Source organism: Elephas maximus, chromosome 17 (assembly GCF_024166365.1).
Source record: "Elephas maximus indicus isolate mEleMax1 chromosome 17, mEleMax1 primary haplotype, whole genome shotgun sequence".
Taxonomy (NCBI): domain Eukaryota; kingdom Metazoa; phylum Chordata; class Mammalia; order Proboscidea; family Elephantidae; genus Elephas; species Elephas maximus.
This window is the reverse complement of record NC_064835.1, coordinates 26,543,102-26,560,896: the sequence shown is the minus strand read 5'-3', so window position 1 is coordinate 26,560,896 and position 17,795 is coordinate 26,543,102. Positions and strand designations below refer to the sequence as shown.

At 41.6% G+C, this 17,795-nt stretch overlaps 1 pseudogene; it reads left to right on the top strand.

Annotated features, from left to right (window-relative positions):
- Window positions 1–289: 289 nt before the first annotated feature.
- Window positions 290–1,218, top strand: LOC126060120 (olfactory receptor 8B12-like; annotated as a pseudogene).
- The last annotated feature ends 16,577 nt before the right edge of the window (window positions 1,219–17,795 follow it).

The window sequence follows — 17,795 nt, the reverse complement described above, 5'->3', positions numbered from 1 at the left end:
TAGAAAAGATATTCACCTTTTTTTTTTTTTTGCCACCATTCTCCCCAGCAGCACCAGCTCTCACCGTGGAGATAAAGTTTAGCCTCATATGGACTGTGGACAGTTAAAATTACTTGGTGCTGTGAAGACAGATCCATACCAAACAGTGACCCCTTTTCTTTAGTAATTTTAGTCTCTCTGTATGGATTTCATTGCCAAGAAGGCTGGGGGAACAGATGTTGGGAGGGTAGTGGTGATATTTCTTTAAGTAGTCCTTTTCTGTTATCACCACAGAGTATCCAAGAGGAAAATGGCAACCAAGAACTCTTCTGTGACAGAGTTTATCCTCGCAGGCTTAACAGACCAACCAGGGCTCCAGATCCCACTTTTCTTCCTGTTCCTCTGCTTCTATGTGATCACTGTGGTGGAGAACCTGGGCTTGATTACTCTGATTGGGCTGAACTCTCACCTGCACACACCCATGTACTTTTTTCTCTTTAACCTCTCTTTAATAGATTTCTGTTACTCCACTACCATCACCCCCAAAATGCTGGTGAGTTTTGTCTCAAAGAAGAATATCATCTTGCACACAGGGTGTATGACTCAGCTGTTTTTCTTCTGCTTGTTTGTTGTCTCTGAGTCCTTCATTCTGTCAGTAATGGCCTATGACTGCTATGTTGCCATGTGTAAACCACTGGTGTACACAGTCACCATGTCTCCACACGTTTGTTTTCTCCTTGTGTTAGGTGTTATGTGATGGGGTTTTGGGGTGCTGTGGCCCATATGGGAAACATAATGAGTCTCATGTTCTGTACTCATAACCTTGTCAGTCGTTTCATGTGTGACGTCCTTCCTCTCCTTGTGCTCTCCTGTAACAGCACGCATGTGAACGAGCTGGTGGTATTTATTGTTGTAGCCATGGACATTGGAATGCCCATTGTCACCATCTTCATCTCTTATGCTCTAATACTCTCTAGCATTCTCCATATTAGCTCCACTGAGGGCAGGTCCAAAGCCTTTCGTACCTGTAGCTCCCACATAATTGTGGTTTCTTTCTTTGGTTCTGGGGCTTTCGTATATCTCAAACCACCTTCCATTTTGCCTCTTGACCAAGGAAAAGTGTTCTCCCTGTTCTATACGATTGTGATGCCTCTGTTAAACCCATTAATCTATAGCTTGAGGAATAAGGATGTCAAAGTTGCCCTGAGGAATACCTTGAGAAGAAAAACATATTCTTGAGAAGGGAGCAATATTTGAAGAAGGGGATCTAATACTTTGCTTATTAGTGTGTGTGTGTGTGTTTTCAATGAGGTATCCAAAGTCCAGTGTTTTCTCTCCTAAACAGAAAGAGAATTTTATGTTTTTATTTTTGGAAGAGTGTTTAGTGCAGACCTATTTTCCCTAACTGTCACCCCACCTTGTTTATTCCAAGATTGTTTATCTTATGCAGATTGTTTCTAAAATCAAGGATTGTGTCATCTTTAGTGCACCATACAATTCATTTAATCTAGCCTTCTCATTTAACAGAGCACACATTGGAGACTCAGAAATATTGCATATGTTTCCGAAGGACACACAACTATTTGGTGCCATAACTGGCCCTGGACTTCAGGGCCTTGAATCCCAATCTACTTTGTTTTCGTTCATGCCATATTTTCTTGTTCCATTTTCACGCTCACAGATTACATTTTAAAGGTAGGATACGTAAATGCTTTAAAAATCTGATTCCGTTTACAACAATGTCACGTAACTTCTCAAAAAATAATTTTTGGATATTACTTTTTTTTTCTTTTCAGTAAGGTAGAAGGTAAAAATTTTGCTTAAGTTGATCTTGTCTGAATGACATGAGAAGCGTGTGAAGACTGGGGTGTGTGAGAGGCTAGTATATTAGACTCCAGATAGCAGTAAGCATGGACGTTCCTGAGGTTGTGTGTGGAAGGAAGCCTAGGGACCCCGACTTATGTGTTAGTACTTTTACAGGTTTAAGGGTTCTAAAGATGATGAGCGGAAAGTCACATATAGTTCAAGACTAAGAGAGTCAGAATTTAGAGCTCTTCTCAAAAATTAGTTTGATTGTTTGAACTATGACTGAGAAATTTTGTGGCACAGGGTAATCAAGTAAGGGTCTGTAGGCTCTAAAGAGCAGTAAGTAATTTGGGGGATCTAGTTGGAAACCCTGGTGGCATAGTGGTTAAGTGCTACAGTTGCTAAAAAGGTCGGCAGTTGAAATCCACCAGCTCTCCTTGGAAGCTCTATTGGGCAGTTCTACTCTGTCCTCTAGGGTTGCTATGAGTAGGAATCCACTCGAGGGCGGTGGGTTTGGTTTGGTTTTGGTTTAGTTACTTATTGGAGCCTCTGGGTGGTACAACTAGATAATACATTGGGCTGCTTGCTGAATGGTTGTATGTTCCAGTCCACCTAGAGGTGCCTCAAAAAAAACAAAAAAACCTGGGGGACCTACTTCCAAAAATCAGTCATCTTAAGCCCTATGGAGCACAGTTCTACTCTGACACACGTCACGTCACCATGAGATGGAATTGATGGCAACTGGTTTGGTTTATTTAGTGATCAGGGCAACACTAAGCAGAACGGGGAATTTCCATTGAAACTTAAGGCACTACAGATAGCTGTGAGACAGTTCTACCCTGTATTATACGATTGGTATGAGTTGGAATAGACTCGATGGCACACAACAACAACAGATAGCACTTCTCATATAGGTATACATGGAAGAAAAAGAGTGCAACTCTGGTCTGGTTTATAATTCTGCAGTGGTGTGAAAGAGAAGTGCAACTTTATGTAATGCATTGGAATACTTTGATCTAAATGATTTATTAAAAAAATTAGTAGTGAAATTTTTTTTTTTTAAATCTCTAATATATTAAGTGCTGGGGAGAGTCTTTAACTTATGGGCTATTCCTTTGGAAAATTATCTTCTTTTGGGAAAAATGGGAGGTTTGGATGAGTGTTTAGTTTTATCTTTTAGTGTGACACAGTTCATAAAACTAAGAGTGTTGGGGGAAGGTTTGGCTTTAGTCATCACAGAATGGTAAAAGAGAACGGATATCTGAGAACTGTGGGGTGAGTGTCAGGTGAGTGAGGTATAAAGTAGGTAGTAAACAGTGAGTTGCTAGGCATATATATATATTTTTTCCCAGTAGGTTAGTAGTTTTGTGACTTTGGGCAAATTACTTAATGTCTCTGAATATGAATTTCTTTATTTTTGACTTGAGAAAACATTCCTGATCTAGTGGAGTTTTTGAGAATATCAAGGGTGAGGTGCTCAATAAATCCTGGTTCTCTCCCTCCTGAAATTCCTTCATCTTGTTATCAGCGCTTCCTCTAGCTTTTGAATGACCTTAAGGGAATTATTTCATCTTCCTGGGACTCTGGTTAGTCATGAGAAAAATGGGCTCATCAGCATTATTTTAAAAATAATGTATTTTGGCCAATTCTTGTATATGTTAAAAAAAATAAACGGTATATGTCAAGTTATGTAATGAAAACATGTCATCCTCCTGTGTAATCGTTCCCTTCCTAAATTCTGCTTCCTAGAAGCAACAGTTGTTGCAGTTTCTTATGAATCCTAGAGAGATTGTATGTGCATATTCAGTAACATATGTTTCTCTCTCTGCTCCATATATATCTAGTATCCCTGTTTTAAAGTTGTATAAAGGGCATTTAAGAATGATTCTTTTAGAAGAGGATGGAGTAGAGAACATTGCAGTGGTAAAAACAAGAGGATCTAATCACAGAAGACTTATGGGATAGAAGAAGGAGAGTGAGGCATCCTTGACCTCAGGTACATCAGTATGGGTCCGAACCCTGCAGACACAGAGTGACATTTTGTCCTCTTAATCTGTGCTCATGCTGTGGACATATCACCTCTACCTCTGTTTGGTTCAGGCTGTGGTGATGTCAGAGTCCTTGATAGCTGGGAGTACCGGAAAGGCAATAATTTTCAATCCAACAAACATTTCTGTGCGTGTTTATCTATTTCAACAAATGCTCTTTTCTTTTTCTGACAAATAGCATAGTTTCTTGTTTCCAGTAGTAACACCTCTCTTGAAGAGTGTCCAAGGGAGCCTTCTCCTCTGGATTTTCAGTCAGATTCCTAATATATTCACCAGTAAAGAAAAGCCTTTTAAAATCATCATATGGTTGCAAAGTTATGGATAGACAATGTTTCTTTCCTTGAAATGGAGAAAAACATCTGGTCATAGCCTTAATTAGACATGATGGCCTTAGCTCATAATTGCTGTTAGGATAACCCAGAGAAAAATACACTAGGCTTTTGTTTTTCCAGTATAACAGGGCAAAGAAGGAGGTAGGTTCAGGACTATCCCCTCACGTATCACCTTCAATCCATGGTTTTTCATGTCCCTTTTCCTAACTGTGAAGGTTAGGGTTGTGTACCTACTTGGCTGGGCCATGATTCTCAGTGGAGTGGCAGTTATGGTGTAGTTTTTTAGTCATGTAATAAAAGTAATGTGGCAGTTCTGTAATGATGTAATCAACTCTATGATGAGATTTGCTCTGAGCAGGCAATCACTTGAAAGGGCATTTCTTGGGGTGTGTGGCCTGTATAGAATGAACATTCAGTATATATGTGAATATTAGCACGGCTCTCACTCTGAATCTTGCATCTGGCTCGTCATCATCTGACTACTGGTTCTTGGAGCTTGAGCTAGCAATTTACCTGCCAATCTTGGGTTTTGTCACGTCTGCAGCCTGTGTGCCAGTGGTCTGCCATCTTAACTGTCGACATTGGACTTGTCAGCCCTCACGGCTATCTGAATCAGAACAAGCCACCAGCCTGATTCCTGACCAACAGACTGGAAACTTGCCATCCTCTACAACCACATGAGCCATTTCCTTGAGATAAATCTCTCTCTGTATGCATATGCTTCACTGGTTTTGCTTTGCTAGAGAACCCAGCCTAAGGTACTGGAACTGAGAGTGGGTATAGAAAAACAAAATTCCAGAGATGAGTTTTCTGAATTTATTCTCAAGTGTGGTTAGTCTTAAAGATGCTGATAGCTCTGCCTCAAGCAGTAAAGAGGACACCGCTAATTCATGGCATGAGGTGGGAATAGAAATATGCAAAACATCATCACCAATAGATCAGGTATTGGTGAAAGGTGAGACTCTTGGTGATGGCATGTTTGATGTAATTCTGCTCTTCTGTCCTAATCAGAAGTATAAGGAAGCTGGTTGGTTGGTCTTCCTTTTGTTAGACAAAGTGGTGTAAGAAAGAGATGAACTGAGGGCTTCAGAGTCAGAGCTCAAGCACTGCATAAATGTCCTCAAAATTTCTACTTGTGCCTTGACAGAAAGCCTTATTTCTTGTAGTAATAGAGCTGATATTGCCAAATACCAAACACAGAATCTTATTGTAAGAGTGGCTGAAATACAATGCCAACTGAATTCCCAACCTCGAGTGGTATCTGAAGTTAAAGTGAGAGCATTGACTGGAAAGAAAGGAAATCCTGAACCTTGGAGGGGATATATGGGCCAATTACCAGGAAGCTGAGGTCACTGATCCCCTAAATTCTGTTGAATCACTCCTGCCAACAGATCCAGCCCTCTTACTCCCATCTGAAGAGACTACTCCATCTTTGTCTGCTAAGCCACCCTCCCCAGTAAAACCATTAGCTCCTCTACCACTATATGATGAGATTAGTCCAGCTGTGTCTGAAAATCGTTGTCTCTGTCATCTCCCACAGAGGTTCTGAGTCATTGCCTGTGTCATCACCTGAGGCAGATGCCTTCTAAGACATTGCTGTATATTCTCAGAACACATCACCACCACCCTTTTTGGTTTCTAGACCTATAACTAGGTTTATGTCCCAGCAAGCTCCTAAAGGTGAAGTACGAAGCATGACCCACGAGGAGGTACTTTACAGCCCAAAAGAATTGTATGAGTTTTCCAATATGTTGAAACAGAAGCCTGGGGAATATACGTGGGAATGGCTAATAAGGGTCTGGGATAATGGAGCAAAGAATGTAAATTGGATCAGTGTGTTTTTATTGATGTGTGCCCACTAAGCACAGATTCTTCATTCAATAGTTTATTTGGTTGGTTTCCTGAAGTGTAGATCGTGTGGTGGCCTACACTAAATCAAGCTGATGTGCCAGACCTGCATTGGTTTACTGTAGGATAATGTATCTAAAGTCTTACGTAAATGGGCATGTTAGAGTGGATTTATGAGGTTAGTCCCACAGACCCACATGTGGAGTGCCAGAGGACACATCTTTCACCACAATGATGAGGAACAAATTTGTGAAGGGAACCCCAGCATCCTTGAAGACTGCTGTGATCGCTCTTTTATGTAACTTCAATTTGGCAGTAGGAATTGATCTAACTGAAATAAGACACCTAATAATAATGGGGCTCATTGGACCCTGTGGTGGTAGAGGCCAAGTGGCAGACCTCACTCGATAAAGACAAGATGGACGTGGTTACCAAAATGGACAGCAGAGTCAAAACTTTATCAGAATAGTCTGACTCATATGAACTTACGGCCTTGCCTACTTAGTCATTGTGTTCCTAGGAGTGAAACAGGTGGGAAAAATTTACTTGAAATGTATTAGTGGAGGACTTCTATGTCAAGTGAACTGTAGTCTAACCAGAATTGCCAGAATAGAGAGTCATGGCACCTCAGTCAATTCCCAGACATGAGCCAGTTTACGGAACTACAACCCCTTGAATGAGGAGGAAGCCAGGTCCCCTTGAGGAAGGGCTTCACTGCACTTCCAAAATTAATACTGTTAACATTCTCCCTGACCTTCCCCAAAGGGATTGATGGCCTTTTACAAAATGACTATTCATTGGGGAAAAGGAAATAATTAGATTTTTGGGGGATTACTGGATCCTGGCTCTGAAGTGGATACTAATTCCAGGAGATCCAAAATGGTATGTGGCCCAGTCAGAGTGGGGACATATGGAGATCAGGTTATTAATGGAATCTTAACTACTGTCCATCTCACAGAGGGTCCAATGGACCCTCGAACACATCCTATATTGATTTCCCCTGTTCCAGAATGCATACTTAGAATAGATATACTCAGCAACCGGCAGAGCCCTCACACTGGATCCCTGAAAAGTGGAGTAAGGGTTATTGTGGTAGGAAATGCTAGGTGGAAGCCATTAGAACTGCCCCTGTTTTGGAAAATAGTAAACCAAAAGCAATACTGCATTTCTGGAGAGATTGCGGAGATTACTGCTACAATCAAGGACTTGAAGGATGCAGGGGTGGTGATTCCCACCACGTCCCCATTCAACTTGCCTGTTTGTTCTGTGCAAAAAACAGATGCATCTTGGAGAATGACATTGGATTATCAAAGAATTAACCAGGTGGTGACACCAATTGTAGCTGTTGTTCCAGATGTGGTTTCATGACTTGAGCAAATTGATACATCTCCTGGTACCTGGTATGCAGCTATTGATCTGGCTAATGCCTTTTTCACCATGCCTGTTTTGAAGGCAAGGCTAGCAGTGTACCTTCACTGTCCTAGTCCAGAAGTATATCAATTCTCCAGCCCTATGCCAAAATATTCCACAGGGAGCTTAATTGCCTTTACCTTTCACAAGATGTCAAACTGATCGATTACACTGATGACATCATGCTGATTGGACCTACTGAGGAAGAAGTATCAATGACTCTAGACTTATTGGCAAGACATGTGCATGCCAGAGGGTGGGAAATTAAACAGAAGAAAATTCAGGTGTCTTCTACTTTAGTGAAATATCTAGGGGTCCAGTGGTGTGGGGCATGGCCAGATATTGTTTCTGAAGCGAAGGATGCATCTTGTATCTGGACCCTCCTACAACTGGAAAGAAGAAACCACACCTGCTTAATGCCTTTGGATTTTGTAGGCATCCTAACCCTCATTAGGTTGTGCTAGTATGACCTATTTTTTCTGACTCAAAAAGCTGCTAGTTTTGAGAAGGGCCAAGAACAAGGGAAAGCTCTACAACAGGTTCAGGATGCTGTGCAAGCTGCTCTGCCACTTGGGCCATATGATTCAGCTGCTCCAATGGCTCTGAAGTGTCAGTGGCAGATTGAGATGCTATCTGGAGTCTTAGACAGGGTCCTGTTGGTGAGTCACAGTGCAAACCCTTAGGCTTTTAGAGGAAAGCCCTGCTATCCTCTGCAGATAACTACTCTCCTTTTGAGAAACAGCCTTATTAGAAATTGAACCCTTAACCATGGCCACCAAATCACCATGTGGCCTGAGCTGCCCATCATGAAGTGAGTGTGGTCTGATCCACAGTGTTATAAAGTAGGAAGTGCACAGCAGCACTCCATGATTAAATGGAAGTGGTATATATGAGATCGGGCCCAAGCAGGAACTGAAGCCACAAGTAAATTGCATGAGGAAGTGCCCCAACTGCCCGTGGTCTCCTCTCCTGTCACATTACCTGTTCTTTATTGGTCTGCACCTATGGCCTAACAAGGAGTTCCTTATGATCAGTTGTCTGAAGAAGAGAAATCTTGTGTCTGGTTTACAGATGGTTCTTCACGATATTCAGGCAGTACTTGAATGTGGACAGTGGCAGCACTATATCTCCTTCCTGGGACCTCTCTGAAGGATAGTGGTGAAGACAAACCCTATGGATAGGCAGAATTTTGAGCAGTGTGTCTGGTTGCTCACTTTTCTTGGAAAGGGCAATAATCAGATGTGTGATTGTATACTGACTAATGGGCTATGACTAATGTTTTGGCTGGATGGTCAGAGATTCTGAAGGAACATCATTGGAAAATTGATGACAAGGAGGTATGGGGAAGAGGTATGTGGACTGACCTCTTTGAATGGGACAAAGATGTGAGATATCTGTGTCTCATGTGAATGCTTATCAAAGGGTGACCTTGGCAGAAGAGGATTTTAACAATCAAGTGGGTAGGATGATGGGTTCTGTGGAAACCAGTTATCCTGTTTCCCAGCTACTCCCATCACTGTCCAGTGGACTCATGAACAAAGTGTCCATGGAGGCAGGGGTGGAGTTCATGCATAGGCTCAGCAACATGGGTTTCCACTCACCAAAGCTGACTTGGCTACAGCCACTACTGAGTGCCCAATCTGCCAGCAGCAGAGACGAGTATTGATTCCTCGATACGGCACCATCCCTTGAGGTGATCAGCCAGCAACCTAGTGGCAGATTGATTACATTGGACGGCTTTTATCATTGAAAGGGCAGTGTTTTGTTTTTAATGGAATAGACTTTTACTCTGGGTACAGATTTGTCTTTGCTGCACGCAATGCTTCTGCCAAATCTACCATCTGTGGTATTACAGGATGTCTTATCCACTGTCGTGGTATCCCACAGATTATCACCTCAGATCAATATATTCAATTCACAGCAGATGAAATGTAGTAATGGGCCATGCTAATGGAATTCACTGGTCTTACCATGTTCCCCATTATCCTGAAGCAACTTGTTTGATAGAATGATGGAATGGCCTCCTAAAGACACAGTTATTGAGCCAGCTAGGTGGCAATACCTTGCAGGGTTGGAGCAATGTCCTCTAGGAGGCTGTATATGCACTAAACCAAGGTCCAATATATGGTGCTCTTTTTCCCATAGCCAGGATTCATGGGTCCATCAATCAAGGGATGGAAATGGGGATGGCACCACTATTATCCCTAGTGACCCATCAGCAAAATTTTTGCTTCCTGTCCCCATGACCCTGTGCTTCACAGGTGGAGGTCTTACTTTCAAAGGAAGGAATGCTCCCAGCAGGAGACACACAATGATTCCATTGAACTGGACTTAGGAAATCCACCCAGCCACTTTGGGATCCTCATGCCTCTTGTTCAACAGGTAAAGAGGGAAGTTACTGTATTGGCTAGTGTGATTGATCCTGATTACCAAGAGGAAATCTGGTTGATATGACATAGTAGACATAAAGAAGAGTATGTTTGGAATAAAGAAGACCCCTTAGGATGTTTCTTAGTGGTACCATACCCTGTGATTAAAGTCAGTGGAAAACCACAGCAACCCAAATCCTACATGACTAGTAATGGTCCATACCCTTCATGAATAAAGGTTTTGTTCACCACCTCAGGAAAAGAACCATGACCAACCGAGGTGTCTGCTTAAGGCAAAGGGAATATGGAATAGTTGGTGGAAGAAGGTGGTTCTAAATACCAGCTATGACCACATGACCGTTTGCAGAAAAGAGGACTGTAATTTTTATGGGTATTTCTTCCTTGTACGTGTGCATCAAGTATTTTTGTTTTCTTCACTTATAAAATATGAAATGTAAATGGATCTAGTGTATTTTTCACTATACATGTTAGTGGTATTATGTTACATGCAAGTATGACTTCATAATTGTCTTTATTTGAAGATTATGTATAGTTTAAAGAGATGTGTATAGGTGCCATGTTGAGAAGAGGTGGGTTGCAGTGCATAAAGTTATGTGTGTGTTTGGCTGGATCATGATTCCCAGTGGTTTGGCAGTAATGATGTATTTTGTCAGTTATGTAATGATTTAACGTCCTCCACGATGAAATCTGCTGTGAGCAACCTATCAGTTGAAAGGGAGTTTCCTTGGTGGTGTGGCCTGCCTCCAGTATACAAAATGGATGTTCCAGCAATGCTTTTGCTTTGGATCCTACGTCTGGCTCCTCCTCATCTGACCTCCAGTTCTTGAGACTTGAGTTAACAGTTTACCTGTCATTCTTGGGATTTGTCATTCTCTCCAGCCTGTGAATCACCAGCCTGCAGTCTTACCTGCCTTTGTTGGAGGTTGTAGGCCTCTGCAGCTTGTGAGCCAGAGGCCTGCCATCTTACTTGCTAATCTTGGGTTCCTCAGCCTCTCCAGGTATGTGAGTCAGGAGATGCCTCCAGCTTGATGCTTGACCAATGGACTCAGTACTTGCCAGCCTCTACACACACATTAGCCATTTTCCTTGGGATAAATCTCTCAATGTACACACACACACACACAGGCACACACACACAGTTCACTGGTTTTGCTTCTTTCAAGAACGCAGCCTTAAACACTAACACAGAGCCTTGAGAGCTGAATATTTTGAGAACCGCTTCTCGTCTTGCTCGTTCCTGGTGATGGCTAAAGTGAAGGAGGATGATTGCAGTGTGTCTAGATCTTTTCCCATTTCTCCCTGTTGTTTCAAGGCCAGGTCCCTGAGCATCCTGGGGCACTGAACCTGGCTGATATGTTGTTGCCTTGTTTGTGAAAATGTGCACTGGGTTTCTTTTTCCCACCCCGGTACAGCCCAGGTAGCACGGCTGGTCTGGTCCTGGGGAGCCAAGGTGCTCTGAGAGGTTTTAAAATCCATGATTGGGTTTCTTAGGAGAGGGTATAGAAAAGTGTAGAAAGGTAAAGAAAGAGATATTCCTACATTACTCAACTTCTCTAGCTTTTCATGTTACAGTAACAGAATTCTCATTTTGGACTGAATTCGCATTTTGGAGTGGAGGAATTGATTCTGCCTCTAATATAAATAAATTTTTGGCTTGGGGTTTTATAAATTGTACAAAAAGAAAAAAAAAAAAAAACAACCTGTTTTATCGAATTGATTCTGATTCATAGCAACCCTAGTGGAAAGAGTAGAACTGCCCGGTAGGGATTCAAACCTGTAATCTTCACAGAAGCAGGCTGCCACATTTTTCTCCTGTGGAGCCGCTAGTGGGTTCTAACCACTGACCAGTGCTTAACCACTGCACTACCATGGGTTCTTATAAATTGTATAACAAAATAGCAACAACAACCTGTTTGCCACAGAGGGTATTCTGACTCAGAGTGACCCTATAGGACAGAGAAGAGCTGCCTCTTAGGGTTTCCAGTGAGTAGGTGGCGGATTGGAACTGCTGACCTCTTGGTTAGTAGCTGTACCTCTTAATTGCTACACCACCGGGGCTCCCTTAACCACATAAGTAGTGTGAGTTCCAGGTCCATATTCATGTGAATGCAGACTGTAATTGGGATTTTCAGGAAACAAGGTTTTTCTTCTATTTTTTCCTCCTCTTCCCCCCAGAGCCAAGGTTGAGACCAGTCTGCACCTCACCATCTCCCTTTGTTTGTGGGTATTTTTCAGTTCATTCACTCAGTTTTTACCTTTTTGTTCATGGATTTATGAGGGTGGTGGGGAGGTGAGGTGGCCTCAAATCTTACCTTCCACCATCCATTCTCCTACACCCCAGACTTTGTTCATATGTGAAAACCTAGGCTCCTGGCCTTCAAGGGTTGGCAGATCCTTCAAAGGCAAACCTTGGCTCCATCCTAATTTGTACTCTCAGATTTCTGCTTTCTTTTTCTTTTCCAGCATCTGCAGATTCCACTTAATCTATGATTAATTACCTTTGGATTTAGAAGTGCCCATACTGTCAAAAAAAAAAACTTTTTTTTTTTTTTTTTTTATACTGTCAGGGTTTCTCCAGTCTCTGTCAGGCCAGCAACTCTGGTCTTTCTTTTCGAGTTAGAATTTTGTTCTACATTTTTCTCCAGCCCTGTCTAGGACACTCTATTGTTATCCCTGCCAGAGCAGCCAGTGTGATAGGTGGGCACCATCTAGTTTTACTGGACTCAGTCTGGTTGAGGACGTGGTAGATGTGGTCCATTAGTCCTTTGGACTAACCTTTCCCCTGTGTCTTTAGTTTTCCTCACTCTTCCTTGTTCCCGAAGGGGTGAGACCAGTGGAGCGTCCTAGATGGCTGCTCACAGGCCTTCAAGACCCCAAACGCCACTCACCAAAGTAGAATGTGGAGCATTTTCTCTATACACATTGTTATGCCAATTGATGTAGATATTCCCTGAGACTGTGGTCCTCAAAACCTTTGGTCCAGCAATGTAGCCCCTCGGAGAGTTTGGGTGTGTCTATGGATCTGCTCCATTTTTTTTTGTTTGTGTGTTTTTTGTTTGTTTTTTCTCCTCTCTCCCGTCCTTCCTTTCCTGTCTCCCATCCACCTAGCCCCATGCACTGACCCTGCTCATTCTCGAAGGGCTTTACCGCACCGTTCAGCTAGAGAGCCACTGGCATGTGGCTTCCCCGGGTCTACGTTACCCTTAGCAACTGGTTATCTCAGAGTCATATTTTTTTTAGTTTGTTTGTTTTGTTCTTTCTCTTTTTTCTCCCTCTCCCCCTTCCTTCCTTTCATTTCTCCTGCCCATCTAGCCCTGTGTGCCCACCCCTGCCCCTTCTTGAAGGACCATGCTACACCACTTAGCTAGAGAGACTCTGGTACGTGGCCTCCCTGGGTCTGAACTTCAGTCACCGACCAGCTTCCTCAGTCATTTTTGTTGTTGTTGTTTCTTGTCTCTATCTCCTTTCCTTCCTTTCCTTTCTCCCACCCACTTAGCCATATGTGCCACCCTCACTTTCTTAATGGGCTGTGCTGTCCTGCTAGGCTAGAGAGCCTCTGGCACAGAGCTTCCCTGGGTCTACACCATCAGGCTGGCTCCCTCAGTGCCATGTTTTTAATTTTTTTTTTTTTACCTTTCCTTTTCTCCCTCCTACCTGGGCCCTGCACTACCTCTACCCTTTCCTGATGGACTGCGCTGTGCCACATGTTGAGAGAGGCATCAGCTCACTGCCACCTCAGTTTCATCCTACCCCCAATGGCTGGCCTCCTCAGCATGATATTTATTTTGGTTTGTTCTTTTTGTTTCATTTTTTCTTGTTTCTTCTCTCCCCTTCTTTCCTTTCCTTTCTCCCACCCACCTAGCCCTGCACTCTGCCCACACCCCTTCTCTAGAGACCGAGCTGCATGGTTTGGCTTGACAGCCACTGACGCGCAGCCTTGCTGTGTCAGCCTCACCCCCACCCACTGAATATTACTGTGCTGATATTTTATATACATTTACCACCTTTTTTCCTTCTTTATTAAAGTTTTTTTTTTGCTTTTGTTTCTCTCTCTTCTTTCTCTTACCCACTTAGCTCCACACACCATGTCCTCTGCCTTCATTCCTGCCTATCTGCACCACGCACTGAGCACTGCACGCCTAAGCAGCTGCATGGGGACTCCCAGGCTCCCGGTCCCTGCCTTGCACTACTCCCTTGCCCCACTCTGTCAGCTGCAGTTCATGCCACAAATTACCTATCACCAACTCTCCCCCCAGCTAGACCTGCCCTGCTGCACCACAGCTGAGTGGCTGGCCCTATTCACCAGGACAAGGTGGTGAGAACTATCGTGCCCACAGATAAGCAAGCTACAAAATAAACCCAGCCCACCTGCCCACACATAACCAAATAAAAAAGCAGGATGAATCAAACAAATCTACAATCAATAAACAAAGAAAATAATTCCTGAATGTCCCAGAGATAGCAGACAGCATCAAAACATAAAAAAAAAGTACAAAATGATAGCTCCAGAAACGACAGAAACAAAACACTAGATGACCTCCTGGTAGAGCAAGAGGCACTGGAACTACCTGATAGGGAACTCAAAACTCTAATACTGAGGGCTCTCCAGGAAATTAGGAAAGAGATGAAGGAAAATACAGAAAAAAATGAGGAAAAAACCAGACAAAATCATGGAAAATACAGAGAAAACATAGACAAAGCAATGGAAGAATTCAGGAAAATAATACAGGAACAAAATATCAAAATGAATACACAACTAGAAATCATACAAAAACAGCAATTTGAAATCTAAAAGATAAACAATATTTCAGAAATGGGCAGTGCAATAGAAGGTTTTAGGAGCAGATTTGAAACAATAGCAGACAGGATCAGTGAAAATGAAGACAAATTCTTGGATAGCACTTTGCTTGGAGGAAAAACTAGAGTAAAGAATGAATAAACCCTGAGACCGATGTGGGATACAATCAAAAGCAAAAATTTGCATGTGATCATAGTTCTAGAACTGGGGGAGAAAATGGAAAACACAGAGAGGATCATTGAACATTTGCTGACAGAAAATTTCCCTAATATCATGAATACACACAGAACCCAAAAGACTCAACAAGAAAACTGGTGGAACTAATAGATAGATTCAGCAGATTAGCAGGATATAAGACAAAAAAAGATAGACATAGAAAAATTAGTTGGATTCCTATACACCGATAAAAAGAACTATGAAAAGGAAATCAAGAAAGCAATATCATCTATAATAAAAAAAAAAAAAAAAATTTTTTTTTTTTTTAGCCCCTAAAAATAAGACACTTAGGACTAAATCTAATCAGGGACATAAAGGTGTATTCAAAGAAAACTTCAAAATATTATTACTGAAACCAAAATATTATTGTAAGAAACCAACCTACATAGATGGAAAAACATACCATACTCATGGAGAAGTAGACTCAGTGTTGTGAAAATGTCAATTCTCCTCAAAGCAATCTACAAATACAATGCAATCCCAACCCAAATGCCAATAGCATTCCTTAAATAGATGCAAAAACTAGTCATTAACTTTATGTGGAAAGGAAAGAGGCCACGGAGAAGTAAAGCACTATTGAAGAAGAAGAATATAGTAAGAGGACTCACACTACGAAACCTGAGAAACTACTATAGAGCTATGGTAGTCAAAACAGCCTGGTACTTGTTCAATGACAAACACATTAACCAACTGAAAAGAATTGAAAACCCATAAGTAAATCCATCCACCTATGGTCACCTGATCCTCAACAAAGGCCCAGAGTCCATTCAATGGGAAAAAGAGTCTTTTTAACAAATGGTGTTGACAAAACTCGATGTCTATTTGCAAAGAAATGAAACAGAGCTCATACCTCACACTATACACAAAAACTAATTCAAAATGGATCAAAGACCTAAATAGAAGACCATAAACTCTAAAGATCACAGAATTAAAAACAGGATCAACACTGGAAGCCCTGATACTTGGCCTAAATAGGATACAAATCATAACTAACAATGCACAAACACGAGAAAATAAGCTAGATAATTAGGATTGTCTAAAAATTAAGCACTTACGCTCATCAAAGACTTCACTAAAAGAATAAAAAGAGAACTGAAAGACTGGGAAAAAATTCTTGGCTATAACAAACCTGACAAAGTTCTAATCTTTAAAATCTATAGGAAAATCCAACACCTCTACAACAAAAAGACAAATAATCCAATTAAAAAAAATGGGCCAAGGATATGAATAGACACCACACTAAAGAAGACAACCTGACAGGTAACAGATACATGAAGAAATGCTTGCGATCATAGTCATTAGAGAAATGTAAATCAAAACTACAATGAGATACCATCTCAACCCAAGATCACAGGCAAAAAAAGAAAGAAAATAACAAATGTTGAAGGACTGCAGGGAGATTGGGATTCTTATGCACTGCTGGTATGAATGTAAAATGGTACCACTATTTTGGAAAACGATATGGTGCTTCCTTGAAAAGGTAGAAATAGAAATACCATATGATGCAGCTATCCCACTCCTAGGAATATATCCTAGAGAAATAAGAGCAGTCACACAAACAGACATATTAACACACATGTTCATTGGAGCATTATTCACAATAGCAAAAAAGATGAAAACAACCTAAGTGCCTGTCAACAGATGAATGGAGAAACAAATTATGATATGTGCACACAGTGAACTACTATGCAATGATAAAGAACAATGACGAATCTGCGAAGCATCTCATAACATGGATGAATGTGGAGGGCATTATGCTGAGTGAAATAAGTCAATCGAAAAAGTACAAATAGTATATGAGACCACTATTATAAAAACTCATGAAGAGATTTACACGTATGCAAGTTCAAGTTGAAATGGAAGAAAATTAGAACAAGTTCATGAGAGCCAAAGTATGACCTTGAGTATATCCCACCCAAATTTAGAGACCTTCTCAAGAGTAGATTTGACACTAATAACTGAAGACTAGAACGGATGTGCAATGACATCAAAGACATCAAACATGAAGAAAGCAAGAGGTCATTAAAAAGACAGGAAAGAAAGAAAATACCAAAATGGATATCAGAAGAGACTCTGAATATTGCTCTTGAATGTGAAGTAGCTAAAGTCTAAGGAAGAAATGATGAAGTAAAAGAGACGAACAGAAGATTTCACAGGGCAGCTGGAGAAGACACAGTAAAGTAATAGAATGACACAGGCAAAGACCTGGAGATGGAAAACCAAAAGGGAAGAACAGGCTTGGCATTTCTCAAGCAGAAAGAACTGAAGAACAAATTCAAGCCTCCAGTTGCAATATTGAAGGATTCTATGGGGAAAATATTAAATCACACAGGGTTCATCAAACGCAGAGGGAAAGAATACACAGAGTCACTATACCAATAAGAACTGGTGGACTTTCAAACATTTCAGGAGGTGACATATAATCAGGAACCAGTGGTGCCGAAGGAAGAAGTCCAAACTGCACTGAAGGCATTGGTGAAAAAGAAGGCTCCAGGAATTGAAGGAATACCATCTTGGCCACCCCTCTACAGGGATTTTTTAATAAAGAATCATTAATTTCTTCTGAAACACTGCATAAAAAATATTTAGAACTGGAGGTTAACTCTCACAGTGGGGAGAGATAATTGGACCAATTTCCCCAGACTCTTTCTTGGAGATTCCCCTGTCCTTTTCACTTGAGTGTTCTTCGTGATGTCCACCTGTGAGAATACAGACCTATGATAGTTTCTGCTTTTCCTCATGACTGGACAAATGACCATAAACTTGCAGCACTGTGATGTATCTTGACACAAGGTCAGGAGGTTCCTGCCAAAAGGGAAATAAATGTGGTGTGTTTCTAGAGAACTTGAATTATGGGGTGTTGTTTAATTATTGCCATCTCGTGGTATCCCACAGGGGTTACCTTTCCCCAGTTCCTTCAGCAGAGGCAACCTTTAACCTCACTACCCAGGATCACTGTTCCACCTCT